This window comes from Telopea speciosissima, chromosome 6, assembly GCF_018873765.1.
Source record: "Telopea speciosissima isolate NSW1024214 ecotype Mountain lineage chromosome 6, Tspe_v1, whole genome shotgun sequence".
Taxonomy (NCBI): Eukaryota; Viridiplantae; Streptophyta; class Magnoliopsida; order Proteales; family Proteaceae; genus Telopea; species Telopea speciosissima.
In genome coordinates this window covers 23,078,554-23,093,544 of record NC_057921.1, presented here as the reverse complement: position 1 = coordinate 23,093,544, position 14,991 = coordinate 23,078,554, and the positions used below count along the sequence as shown (strand labels likewise).

Genomic DNA, 14,991 nt, shown 5'->3' with positions numbered 1-14,991 from the left:
AGTGGCCAAGGGTTCTAAAATGAGCCCAAGGCTACCTATTTATAGGCCCAGCCCACACTGAGGCTTGTTTGGCTGTGAAGGACTCTTTTGAAAATGGGTTTTTAAACTGATTCTGAGTGATTCTGGGCACACTGGTGGGGTCCACAGTGAACTAAGGGTATGAGGTGGTCCCTCAGACTCCCCTCTATCTATGGAGGGTGCCCATGTTCATATTGGGTGGTCCCCATAATTAAAATCCAATAAAATATGTTGTTTCATTCACTGGGCGATGTCTCTGGGTCTTATTTGCATTGCCCAGTGCCATCGCCCAAAGATTTTAGCAAGCTGAATCTCAGTGGGTTTCACACTGGGGTTTGACCCTTGGTCAGGGTATTGTCCCCACATGCCCTTTACAGGTTTTTACACACTTTTTTAGAGTTGGGTCCCACTGTTATTGGGAGGAGAGAGATTATCTGGGGTCCAGGCCATACATCATGTTATGAGCTGTGCAAGTGCAGGGGTTTGCTGTCCATCTTCTGACAGGTATATAGGGGAACCTGTGCAAAGTCTTCTCATTGATCCCATTGACTGGAGTGATACTCCACAGTGTTCCTGGTTGCCTGGTCAGGGGTTCTTACCCTTCAATCAAAAGTCCAACCACTCAGGAGCAGGGTTTGACAATCTCTCCTATGTTATGTGTAATGAATGGGGGCGGGTTTATTCATGTGTGAATAATGATGGACTTTACATATTGATCACGCTATTATGGGGGGGTGTAGATTATAAGATGCTTTATTTATAATTCTTTATTATGATGGATTGTGGAATTGATTCGGGTGTGACCGGCCGATCGTTATCTCGGTATCACACTGCCGTATTGCTACCTTGGTGTGGATGTGAGTCGGAGAATGAGAAGGTAGTAACCTCCAAATTAGGTACTGTGGACTCAACCTCCGGGTTACACTTGTATGGTGTAGGATTGTAAATATGATCATCGCATTCATTGATTGTCAGTTGGCTAGGAGGGGATGTACCCAGTACTATGACCCTTCCGACAGGGGTGTAAGTGTTGGGTAAACCCATCGGTCCCGATCATATTTTGGGGTAGCCCACCGTGAAGTCATCGTTGTACTTCAGTGACGCCAGGATGGGGTTTGTATTGGGGGCTCGCGGACAATCTCGGTGAGTGAGTCCGATCTCGCAGGCTTCCTAGGTAACATGGGGTTGATATGGTCAGAATACCATCCGTTATGACACCGTTATTTGTCATCCGTTTATGGCACTGTTATTGTCATCCATTTATGGCACCGTTATTGTCATCCATTTATGGCATTGTTATTGTCATCCATTTATGGCACTATTATTTGCCATCTATTTATGGTACCGTTAGCCGATGATGCTCCCTGTATTACTGTAATACTTGACCTGACTTAGAGTCTCATTGTTAGGGGGAAAAAGGTATAGAAAAGGACATTCATGCATCATGTGTGATGAGCATACTTTAGCATGCATTGATGATGTATCTATTTAATGTATTGCATTTGGTTTGATCGCTCGCTGGGCTTTGTAAGCTCATCCCTCAGGAATCTTATTTTTAGATGTGGACACAGGGGCTACAGACACTATTGGAGGAGATTCGATGTTACCCGTGGGCAAGGACTTTAAGGCTTGGGGCGCTCAGCCAAAGTAGGAGCTGACATCGGATTATCTTTACAACGAGTGCACCCATGAGTGTTATTAGTTTGAGCCTGGGGTTCGAACTTGATTTGGATACCTCGTACTTGTGGATTCGAGGATGAATGTAATAATGGCATTGTTACTTGACCTTTCTTCTCTTACTATTATATGATTTTAGTACTAATGTTATAACTGTGACTTGAGATATTGGTGTTAAACTGTTTAATTTACTCATAAGATATCACATAGAACTCCTAATTAATTGTGATCATTATGTATATATTCTTCCACCATAACTTTGATTTCTTCTTATTCATTGAATGAGAAGCCGGGTAGTGTACATGACATAGTAAAGAATGTCGATCCTGTTGAATGATTTGGGATACGGGGGTATTCCTGTCATATTTCCATGGTAAAGAAATTGGGGTGTGACAATATGGTATCAGAGCCACTTTTGCACTGCCGTGTGCACTACCAGATCTGATCTATCTCGATCCATTCAGCGTTAAGATTGAAATATAAAATTTTTTAACAAACACAAATAAGGAAATTAAGGTAGAGACATGTTGATGATTGAAATTAAAATTGCAATAGGTAGAAATTAATTTTACAAAATTAGACCGTCCAAGGTCGACATAACCCGAATAACATCGTATGGAATAAACATGAAAAAGTACAAGTGGGTGCTACAAAGATTAAGGGGTTTCAAAAGATGAGACCCATGGAGTTTACTGGGCTAAACAAAGATCCCTTGCACCCGGCAATGTGGGTCCAAGAAATAAAGAAGACCTTTACAATGATTGATTGTACCGAAGATTGTAAGATTTGGGTTGCCGCCCACATGTTGAAAGGCAAAGCAGATGATTGGTGGAGATCTATAAAATAGTTCAAGGAGGCCTTCTTTAAAATAATAATAATAATAATAATAATTAAATTAATTTTCGGAGAGATACCGAAAAAGGAAAGCACGGGGCGGAGTTCATGGATGTCTCTCAAGGATCCAAATCAGTCCTTGAGTACTAGCAGAAGTTTGAGGAGCTGCTCTATTTTGCTCCTATTCATTTGATGGACGATGTCGAAAAGGGCAAGAGGTCTGAGAAAGGTTTAAGGCTGGGAATAAACTCGATCTTAGTGTCTCATGGGCCCCGAACCTATGCTAAGGTGGTTCAAGTAGCTAAGTCCATTGAGGACAGATAGAGGAACTCTTACCTTGCTCAATCTAGTCATGACAAGAGGACGGACACGACATCATTTAGCCGTGAACCGGACAAGTTTCCTTGAGCACAATACTCGAGCTACGCTCTTACCTATTACAAGCGTGTGGATTTAACTAAGCCCGAACAGCCTGCTTAGTCTGCAGCTTCTTTCCCTACCTACTAGTGGTACTGTACAATGTTACAATTGTAACAAGTATGGGCATGTCTCCAGGGCTTGCCTCAGTCTAAGCCTTGGGTGTCATTGACTATAGCTTAGCCTTCAGGCTTGCAGGCACCTCATTCCAAACCGATTGGCAAACCCCTGTGCTGACACAACAGGGTAATAGAATCCCAGCCCAAGCATACATTATGACTGATGCCGAGACAGAGGCAACACCTGGGGTGCTGATAGGTAACACCCTGACTTTGAACTACTTGAGTTAACGCTTTGCATCATGTCATTTCACGTATGCATGAGGGTAAGATATAATTGTAACAGGTACCATTTCCATTGCTTCTATCCTTGCGTACGCTCTCTTTGACTCAAGAGCGTCGCTTTCTTTTGTATCCTCTTCTTTTGCCAAGAAGTTGAGTATTAGCCCGAAGAGTTTAGTGCAAGGATTAGCAGTTAGTACACCTACGAGAGGTGTGGTTGGCTTAGACACAATTTATTAACCATGTCCTGTATGGATCAGTGGTTGAGATAGGATTGCACACCTTGTGGAGTTAGACATGAAGGATTTCGATGCAATTTTGGGTATTGATTGGTTGGCTGCCTATAAGGTAAATCTAGCATATGTGAAACAACAAATTGTTTTCAAACCCACCGATGGAGAAGAGAATGTATTCAAACGTGATAGGAAGAAGAAATCCAAGAGGCTTGTAATTTTGGCTCTTCAATCCAAGAGACTTATGGGTCAAGGATGTGAATGCTACCTAGCATCGGTAATTGACACAGAGGATAAGGTGAAGCCATTAGAAGAGTTGAGTTTCATGAAAGACTTTTTGGGTGTGTTTCCGGATGATTTGAAGGAGTTGCAAGAACAGTTGCAAGAATTGTTGAAGGAGGATTTCATCTGTCCTAGTGTGTCTTCATGGGGAGCACCGGTCCTCTTGTCTAGAAGAAGAGTGAGAGCATAAGGATGTGCATCGATTATAGGGAGCTTAACAAGCTCACAATCAAGAATAAGTATCCACTACCTAGAATCGATGATTTGTTTGATCAGCTTTAAGGAGCTAGAGTATTCTCCAAGATAGACTTGAGGTCTGGGTATCACCAATTGAAGATTAAAGAGAGTGACATTAGCAAGATAGCATTCCACTCACGCTATTGTCACTATGAGTTTTGGTGATGTCTTTTGGTTTGACTAATGCCCCAATTGCATTCATGGAGTTGATGAATTGGGTATTCCAAGATGTGCTAGATAAGTATGTGATTGTGTTTATTGATGACATCCTGGTTTACTCAAAATCTGAGGAGGGGCATGCAGTACATCTCAGGATGGTATTGCAGTAGTTGAGAAAGAATACCAAGTGTGAGTTTTGGCTCTCACAAGTGGCCTTCCTAGGCTATGTGGTCTCAACTGAAGGAATCAAAGTCGATCCAGGCAAGGTAAAGGCTGTAATGGAATGGGAAGCACCAAAGAATGCAGGAGAGATCCGTAGTTTTTTGGGATTTGCTGGTTATTATTGGTGCTTTATCGAGAACTTCTCACACATATCAGTCCCCATGACCAAATTGACCCAAAAAGGAGTGAGATTTGTTTGGTCTGAGGAATGTGAGAAGAGTTTCCAGTCTTGACACTACCTGATGGTACAGGAGGGATGACTGACTACAGTGATGCTTCAAGACTGGGGTTGGAATGTGTGTTGATGCAAAATGGAAAGGTTGTGGCTTACGCCTCGAGACAGTTGAAGGACTACGAGAAAAACTATCCCACTCATGACCCTGAGTTGGCAGCAGTTGTTTTTGCATTAACGATTTGGCACAAACTACTTGTATGGCGAGAGGAGTGAGATCTACAGGGATTCCATCAATATTCCAATTCATTCTAAAGTTTAGTTAAGTAGTGCGAAATCGGATGTGAAAGTTATTATAGAAGTGCCACGTAGACTAAATGTAATGTGAATTCATGTCGTGCGGCCCTAGACTAAGGTTTATTATATTAGGAGAGGTATGCTGGGTTTGGACCTTTAAATTTTAAAAATACAAGTTTGGAGTTCAAGGATCAAGAGTTTTCGATCACGCCAAATCGAGCTTGAATTTGATGTGGGCCACATGCATAATGGGATCAAGATTGTGCTGCCCAAACCAAGTAGCCAAGCTATTTTTTTTTGTGTAAGAATCCCCACCTATTCGAAGCTTTGTAAATGCCAAATTTTGGGGGTGAAATTTCTTATAAGGTGTGGAGAATGTTACAACCGCACCTAAAATTTGGGGCTAATTTGAACTTTCACAGTGGCCATTGCCCCGACGACTGTTGACACCAGTGATTCGTGAGATGTTATAGCCAAGAGGTCGATTGGGAGTAATGACAACTCATTATGTACGCGTGGTGATGGGAAGAAGACCATAGGGAGTACCCGAAGCCCTTCGGATAAGTGATGGTAGGTAACTTCACCTGAGATACATGTGAAGTGTACTGGAGAAAATCCTGGGTCAATTGGAATTGATTGAGTACTTGAGTATCATATCCTGGGATACTTGAGGAACCTCCTCGGGTATGTCATGGATGGGTCAACAAGTTGTCCATTCCCCTAAAGAAATAAATTGGGATGAGATCGGTGATCAACATTTATTGGGGGCCTAAGATGATCTAAGGCACCGTGGTGAATGTAGATTTGATAAGGGGCCGTATCAAGTCGGCTTAGTCAAGACAGAAGAGTTACGCCGATGTCTGACGTAGGGATTTAGAGTTTACAGTTGGAGACGAAGTATTCTTGGGTATTACCCACCAAACGAGTGGTGAGGTTTGGGAAGATAGGAAAGTTGAACCCGAGATTCTTTTGTTCATATGAGATTTTAGCGCATAATGATAAGGGGGCATGTAGTTTGACACTGCTCCATCATTGGCAAGTGTCCGCGATATCTTCCACGTATCGACGTTGCAGAAGTACCTCCCAGACCTGACTCGTGTCGTAACTCAGGAACAATCCAAATTTACTGCCTACTTAACTCAAGTGTAGCAACCAACCAAGATCTTGAACCAAAAGAAACCCCACCTACACAGCCACCCCTTTGCCGAGGTGAAGGGGCTCTAGAATAGCCTTTCCGACAAAGAAGTATCTCGGGATTTTGAGGTCGAATTGCGGGTGACATACCCACAATTCTTCAACCCATCCGATAAGCCAATTTCGAGGACAAAATTCTTATAAGGTGTGGGGATTGTTACACCTGTGACCCAACTCGTACAAATAATACTTGTGTATGTGTTGTTGCGTAGCTTGTACAGCCCTTCAAAGTCTCGAAGGAAGACCTTGACTAGGCAAGCTTTAAACTTAGACTATGTATGTTATTGTTTGCTCATGTTACATGATTTGATTCTTGATCATTGCCTTAGCTCCTATGTATATTATTGATACTCTTTCATGTCCTCCCTTCATATATAACAACCCCAATTAGAACCCCTTTGAAACAATTATCTTAACATCCTCGAAGTAGATAAGATTGTCGGAGTTGATTCAAATTCTGGTATGCTGTCAAGGCACTATAACCATCTTTGAACCCAATTTCTAGGATCTTCCCTTAGGATTTGATCAATTATATCTTCATGAAAAATATAGTCCTTTAAGTCTAGTTTACAATGTATTTTGAATCACATCATTTTGTTATGTATCGACCGAGTTATGACCAAAACAGTGGGCAGAGGTCTGCTGTATTTTGACCCGGCGGCTCATGCTTGGGAAGCTGGCGGATGATGCACACAGTCCGCCACTGGATCATCCGCCAAGTACAAAAATGATGTTATTTCAGTCTAGTTTCATCTTGCCTTGATTCAGGGCTTAACCTTGGTTATTTTAGACTATTTGTGGTCCATATGACCTAACTAAACCCTAAGACCATAGACTTAAGACCTATTTGGATTCTATTATGTTTTAAACCCCATTTCAAGTCCCAAATCAACCCCCAACCAAACACACCTTTGGATCCTTATCAAAGTAGATGGAAACCACAGCCCCCTCTCATTTCTCCCACCTTCAACACCTGAGAGAAGAGAGAGAACGTGGGAAGCAAGAAGGAAAGAGAGAAGGAAGAAGAAGAAGGAGGAAGAAGAAAGAAGAAGGAAGAAGATCACTCCCTTGCTGTCCCAAACCCATCTTTACACCATTTGTGAGCTTCACCTTCTTTCCAGCATCATTGGAGCCCATTCTAACTTTGGAGCTCGTGGAGGAGAAGAAGATTGAGCCACTCCAAGCTCAAGAACACCTCACCTCTGCTGTCCCATTGATTCCCCATTGTAAGCAACCCTTTCCCTCTCTATTTCTATTGATTCCTCTTAGGTTTAGATGAGTTAATGATCAATATTAGTTCAGATCTTGGGGCTTCTTGCTCTAAATGCTTTATCCCTTCTATTTGATGTTAGAAACATCACCTATTGACCTAGAATCACCCATCCTCAGCCCCATGGCTTAATTGCTATGAACCCCTCTTAAAGAACCTCCAATTTGAGGATTCTTGATGTTAGAATCCATCCAATCCCCTACCAAACCATAGGACTTCTATTTCTAATTATTTTATTCACCTAATTGGATGCCTAGAGCAACATTTGGAACCCTTGAGCACCCCATTCCCTTGTCTTTGGCTGAGATGCCATGAAACCCCTTTTATAGACCTTCATTTTGAGGTTTTGAGCATTGAACCTACAATCCATACCATGGGACCTAATTAGGATCCAATGTACATGTTTAATGGCTCATTTGGAGGCCTAATACATTACCCCATAGGTCCCAACCAATCTCATGGCCATTAAACAAGGTTTGGAATCAATCCAAGCCATTTCCTGCACTTTTGGGCTCTGACAGACGATACAGCTGGCAGACGATGCCATTGTCCGCCGGGGGTAAAATTGAGCACAGACCATTTGTTTTATTTAAAGGCCACACTACCTGCACAGTCCGCCAGGTTCATGATGCCATCATCCGCCAGGTGCATGATCCGCCTAGGCCAAATTGGTACTGAATTGGAGTTTTTGACTCCGGACCTTGGACACTGACACTCCTTCACGTACTGTATACTTGTATGATGACATTCTAGGCTAGTGTACGTGTACGGGAGGACCATACACTACACGGAAGATAAGATTACCTACGCTTCAACGATGTGAGTGGATCGAACACTTGAACTATTTTATGGAGTGTTTCTCATTAGGCATCCGGTTAGTCGTGCATGTTGAATTAATTATGTATCATGAGCATGACTATCTCTCCTATGTTATGTGTAATGAATGGGAGTGGGTTTATTCATGTGTGAATAGTGGACTTTATATATTGATCACCCTATTATGGGGGGGGTGTAGATTATAAGATGCTTTATTTATAATTCTTTATTATGATGGATTGTGAAATTGATTCGGGTGTGATCGGCAGACCGTTATCTCGGAATCACACCCGCCGTATTACTACCTTGGTGTGGATGTGAGTCGGAGAATGAGAAAGTAGTAACCTCCGAATTAGGTACTGCGGACTCAACCTCCGGGTTACACTCGCACGGTGTAGGATTGTAAACATGATCATCGCATTCATTGATTGTCAGTTGGCTAGGAGGGGATGTACCCAGTACTAGGACCCTTTCGACAGGGGTGTAGGTATCAAGCAAACCCATGGGTCCTGACCGTATTTTGGGGTAGGCCACCGTGAAGTCATCGTTGTACTTCGGTGACGCCAGGATGGGGTTTGCATTGGGGGTTCGCGGACAATCTCAGTGAGTGAGTCCGGTCTTGCGGGTTTCCTAGGTATCATGGGGTTGACATGGTCGGAATACCATCCGTTATGACACCATTATTTGTCATCCATTTATGGCACCGTTATTGTCATCCGTTTTTGGCACCGTTATTGTCATCCATTTATGGCACCGTTATTTGTCATCCGTTTATGGTACCGTTGGCTGATGCTGCTCCCTGTGTTACTGTAGTACTTGACCTTACTTAGAGTCTCATTGTTAGGGGAAAAAGGTATCGAATGAGAACATTCATACATCATGTGTGATGAGCATACTTTAGCATGCATTGATGATGTATCTATTTAATGTATTGCGTTTGGTTTGATCGCTCGCTGGGCTTTGTTAGCTCATCCCTCGGGAACCTTGTTTTTAGATGTGGACACAGGGGCTACAGACACTATTGGAGGAGATTCAACGTTATCCTTGGGCAAGGACTTTGAGGCTTGGGGCGCTCAGCCAGAGTCAGAGCTGACATCGGATTATCTTTGCAATGAGTAAACCCACGAGTGTTATTAGTTTGAGCCTGGGGTTCGAACTTGATTTGGATACCTCATACTTGTGGATTCAAAGATGAATGTAATAATGGCATTGTTACTTGACCTTTCTTCTCTTACTATTAGATGATTTTAGTACTGGTGTTATAACTGTGACTTAAGATATTGGTGTTAAACTGTTTAATTTATTTATAAGATATCACATAGAACTCTTAATTAATTGTGATCATTATGTATATATCATTCCGCCATAACTCTGATTTCTTCTTATTCATTGAATGAGAAGCCTGGTAGTGTACATGACACAGCAAAGAATGTCGATCCTGTTGAATGATTTGGGATACGGGGGTATTCCCATCATATTTTCCATGATAAAGAAATTAGGGTGTGACACTCTATCTCTTTTTGACTTGACTATTTTATCCTTTATTTTTATTTAATTCTCTTTAACACCCTTTTATTATTCTCTATCATGCAATATTGTTTTTCTTTATCGTTCTCAAATTTCTGGTACTCTTTCTAATAAAATCCTTTGGTTAAATTACCAATCACCCCCTGGTTTTCAATCGAAACTCAGATCACCCCCTGGTTTTTGAAAAAACTCAAATCACCCCTTGGTTTATACCCCAAAATGCCAAATTAGTACCTACCGTTAGTTTTTTTCTGTTAAGTGATGATGTCAGCCAGTTAAATAGATTTAAAACCCTAAACTACCCTTGACAGTGTAAAATTACTTTTTTACCCTTGGATCCAAAAACCTAATTTTTTTTAGGATTAGGGGAAGCAGAGGGGAATATTCCCTCTTCTTCCCCAAATCAACAAAACAGAAGCAGTGGTGATGCTGCAGCGGCGGCAATGTTGCACGGGGGCATAATGCTACTAATAGCAGAGTCGCTGGCAAGCATGGGGAGCTAAGGCCATCTACCACCTCCGACCTTGTTAGCCCAGACTGCAACGATGGTTCCTTGAAGAATATGAAAACCCCACACCCCCTCCCCCTAATTCCTTGATGAGCACATTTATATATGAAATCTTAGGGCATAAAACATACATTTTACTACATTGGATAGAGTTACTTTGGTGCTTTCCTGTGCTTTTCAGGTTTTATGTGAATTCTTGTGAAAATGGAACAAAAGATGCTAAGAATAGCCGAAAACGCCCAAGAGTCGAGAAAATCAAGTTTGGATTGAACACTAAAAGAATCACGCCAATCAATCAAATTTGAATGTGATTATAGTGGGGCCCTTAGCATAATTTTGAGGTGTTAATAGTATGGATGTGTAACCCGTCGAGTCAGCTTTGCAACGGTTCAAACGGCACTTGATTCCGAGTTGAAACGAAGAAGTTACGGCCGTTTTCGTGGATAGGGGTTTATTTGTAATTATTGACAGTCGGCCGGAGACAGTAAAACGGAAGTTCGGATTCCAGGGGCCTTAGCACAATTATCAAAAGTTATCTTTCTGTCGGCCGAAAGATTCCATTTGGAAGGCTCTAGAGCAATCCAACTTCAACTTGAGATATCTTGAGCTCCTGAACTCCAAATTGACCGAAATTTGGGTCTATTTTGGGTGATTTTTTGCAAGGAACACAATGGTGAGGCCTATATAAGCACCCCATCCTCCACTTTTTTTTAAAGGACAGATTTGGTATTTCATTAATTATGAGTGGAATCCCAGTCATCACTCTCTCTCTCCTCCAACTTTCCAAGGGCACTTCTGAAATTCTACTTCGGATAAATTTATTTTGAAAGATATTTTCTCATCTATGGAAGGTTAAAAAGTCAAAGATGCTTTGATCTCATTGCTTTGAGAAGATATCTACAAAGAAAAGGTAGCACAAGTTAGAATTAGAAATTTACTTTTCTAGAAATAGAAGGTTTATGTAAACAATATTATCTTCTCTCTCTCTTTCCATTTTTTCTTTTTTTCTTGGGAGTCAAGCATTGTAAAAGAGGAAGGAGAAGAGAATATTCTCTTTTCTTAGGGAATATTTCTCCTACACTTCCCTCTTCTCTCTTCTCCTCTCTTCCCCCTATAAATACCCCTACCCTCTCCTTTGTAATGTTGTTCATTCACTTAGTGAAATTTCTTCTCTTCTCCTCCTTCTACTTTATGATTTTTGGCTTTTCTAAGTTCTAGTTTGCTTTATTGATTTATAGTTAATGGTAGTAATAGGTTTTATTTATGCTTTAATTTCAATTCATGTCTTCAATATGGTTGTAATAATTCTAGTTTAGTTTCAAGCTTCCTAGTCTAAGTTCCTATGTTGATGACAAGGCTTGGAGATTTAGAAGAGGAAGCCATAGTAAGTTTATTCAAGTATTCAAGCACATCAAGGTATCTCATTTTCTAAACCCTTAATCTCATTCTCCCTCTCCTCTATTTCTCTCTATCTTCTTTTTCTTCTCCCTCTATTTCTTTTATTTTTTATTTTTTTATATGGTTGTGGTTTGTGGATGCATTTTTATTCTCTTATTTCTTTTTATGTGGTTATTATGTGTGGCTGTAATTTTATTCCTTTCAATTCGCTTTAGTTTGATAAGTTAGATGCTCATGTGTAGGATGCCAATTTAATCCATTAATTTTGTTAGATGCTTATGAGTCAGGATGCATTAATTTTCATTAGTTTAATTAGTTTAATTTAACACTTTAATTTGGTTCATTTTGCATTACTTTTAAGTTAGTCAAATAGGGTGGCGTATATCTCCTCGTGTTCGACCTGTAGCTACGATTGACTCATACGCTTGCGGTATTATTTTAACTCAAACAAGTTTTTGGCGCCGTTGCCGGGGAGATTATTGTCCACTTTATTTTTCAAATTTTTAAGTAGTTCGAAGTGCTTTAATTTACTCTCTTTGTCTTTCTCTTTTCTTTTTTTTTTTTAAAAAAGAAAAAAGGGTTTTTGAAAACCTCTTCTTGTTTCTCTTCTGTTTCAAATAGTGTGCGCCCAATCTAAAGTCCTTCATATGCTCCAACCCTCCATCTTTTGGTGTCCCTCATAGGATTAAGTTACCTATGACGCTACATCTTGACTTGGTTGGGTGGATTAGCATGTGACTCATCTTTGGAGGTGACCACTCTTGATAATAGGAAAGCGACATAGTGAGAGTTATTGGAAACATAAACGTATAGTAGTCCTCCACTCTACATCAGAATCCACTAGGAGTCACCCGTAGGTGGCTCGTGAAGACTATACGGGTTCCCTTGCTGTCAACCTATATGGCAACCTTACAGCTTTGGAACCACTATTTCGATGTTTGAGGGACAGATGCACTATCTACCTTGGGTTCCCTCTTGTTTTCAGTACTTTTTTCTTAAGCCTTTTCTTTAATTCTTCTAAAAGAGACCTCATATCTGTTTAGGTGGCTACGGTGTGGACTCGTGATTCAAGTAACCGTCTTATTAGAATACCACCTTCTCCACCACCTTTGACCCCATCTTTGACCATGGGTGACCAACAACCTAAGACTCTTAAGGATAGGTTTTACCCTGCTAGGGCTGCACAACCCTCTTGCATCAATCTGCCTGTTGTTACAGGGAACAACTATGAACTCAAGACCCAATTCATTAGTATGCTACCCCACTTCTATGGGATAGCCAATGAAGATGCCTATCTTTTCCTTAGAGAATTTGAGGAGGTCTGTGTTCTAATTAAGGTTCAAAATTGAACTGATGATGTAATGAGGCTGCGGTTTATAACCTTTACCCTGAAGGACCAGGCCAAGAAGTAGCTCTATGGACTGCCAACTAATTCCATATCTACATGGGAATGAGTTCCCTATTGTCTTCTTGAGAAAAATTTTCCCTCTTTACAAGACCAATAAACTCAAGAGTGACATACTCCAGTTCAGGCAGAAACCACATGAGTCCTTCTCTAAGTTCATGGAGAGATTCAAGGACCTCCTTTTAGAATGCCCTCATCATGGTATTGATTTGTGGCAACTTTGCCAAATTATTTATGAGGGTATAGACTTTCAGACCAAGCAGCTTTTAGAATCTATGTGTCCTGCAGGCTTTACCTCTTTTTTTTTTATGAGAATGAGGCCTGAAAATTCTTAACCAACTTGGCTGACAAGACTAGGAAGTGAGAATCTTCCCAAGAAGCTGAACGGACTACTAAGGGGTATCTTATTGAGGGTACGACAGCGAAAGAGGCCAAACTTGACAGCCTCATAAAAAGGTTGGAGTCCATAATTCTTAAAGAGTCTATATCGGCTAATCAGGTCAACCAGGTCAACCATGTGTCAATATGCAGTTGGTGCCAAACCCCTAGACATCTTTTGGAGGAATGCCCCAACACCTTTGTGGGCAATTCCAGCACTGAGAATGTAAGTGCTCTCTACCAAAATAACTCATATAGTAATACTTACAATCCAGGATGGAGAAATCACCCCAATTTCTTCTGGATCAAGGGAACCAAGCAGGCTCATCCAACTTTAACCATCAAGGCCATTTTGGTGTCCAAAGGCCCAACTTTGCATCACAAAACCAAGGGACGTCTCCTAACCCCTTTCTTCCTCGTCATCATCTAGGACCTTCTGTGAATTCTGCTAGGCCTTCTCTCCTTGCACCTTATCAGCAATCCCCCAGGGTTTACCAATACAGGAGAAGCACCAAGAATAGGTGAGATTAAGAAAAGAATGGCCATTATGGAGAAGCAACTCACCCAGCTTGTCACAATTTTGCATGAGAAGGAAACAAGGAAGTTACCTAGCCAACCTAAGCCAAATCCTAGGCATCAGGTTCATATTCAGCAAGGTACCCAAGCTCCTCCACTCAATGTTGTACAAGGCCAATAGCATCAAGGGCCCTCCAATCAGGTAAATGCAATATATGTTTTACGGAGTGGCCGTGAGTATCAATAAGTTAGTACACCTCAATCTCTACCATCTTATACTCCTGTTGATTCTCCCCCTTCTGATGAGGCCATTGAAGTGTCTATTGTTCCTGGTTCGTCTGATGAACCTGAAGAGATTCTAGATGATTTGGTTGAGGAAACCAAAGATGATTCTGTTGAGATAGTGAAAGATACCACCCCTGAAAGAGTTTATACCCCACCTGCCCCTTTCCCAAATAGATTGGTTAGTAAGAAGCCTCCTTCTGTGGAGAAAATTTTGGATATTTTTAAACAAGTCCAGGTGGATATTCCTTTACTGGATGTTATAGCCCAGGTCCCCGCTTATGCTAAAGTCCTCAAAGATTTATGCACCCAAAAGCGGACCACCAATGTGCCCAAAAAGGCATTCTTGGTTGCTAACATTAGTTGTTTCATCTCACAGCCAGTAGCAGCCAAGCATAAGGATCCTGGAAGCCCCACCATCTCTTACACTATAGGCACCACCACCATTGATCATGCCTTATTGGACCTTGGTGCAAGTGTTAACCTGTTACCTTACCATGTCTACCACAGTTGGGATTGGGAGAGCTGAAACCCACCAAACTCACTCTTCAGCTTGCAGATCGGTCGGTTAAAGTTTATAAGAGAATGATTGAGGATGTCCTGTTGAAGGTTGGGAAATTTATTTTTCCTGTGGATTTTATTGTTTTAGATACCCAACCTACTGCCAACTTCAAGGACCAAATCCCTATTATTCTGGGTAGACTTTTCCTTGCTAGCAGTAATGCTTTAATCAATTGCAGGAATGGTCTCATGAAATTATCTTTTGGCAATACCTCTGTGAATTTTAATGTGTTTAGGTTGGGCAGGA

The 14,991-nt window shown here is 41.3% G+C and overlaps 1 non-coding gene across 1 annotated transcript; it reads right to left on the bottom strand.

Moving 5' to 3' along the window:
- Window positions 1-13,105: 13,105 nt before the first annotated feature.
- On the bottom strand, window positions 13,106-13,212 carry LOC122666362. The gene has a single exon (XR_006333555.1). It is a non-coding gene; the product is annotated as a small nucleolar RNA R71 (small nucleolar RNA).
- Window positions 13,213-14,991: the final 1,779 nt, after the last annotated feature.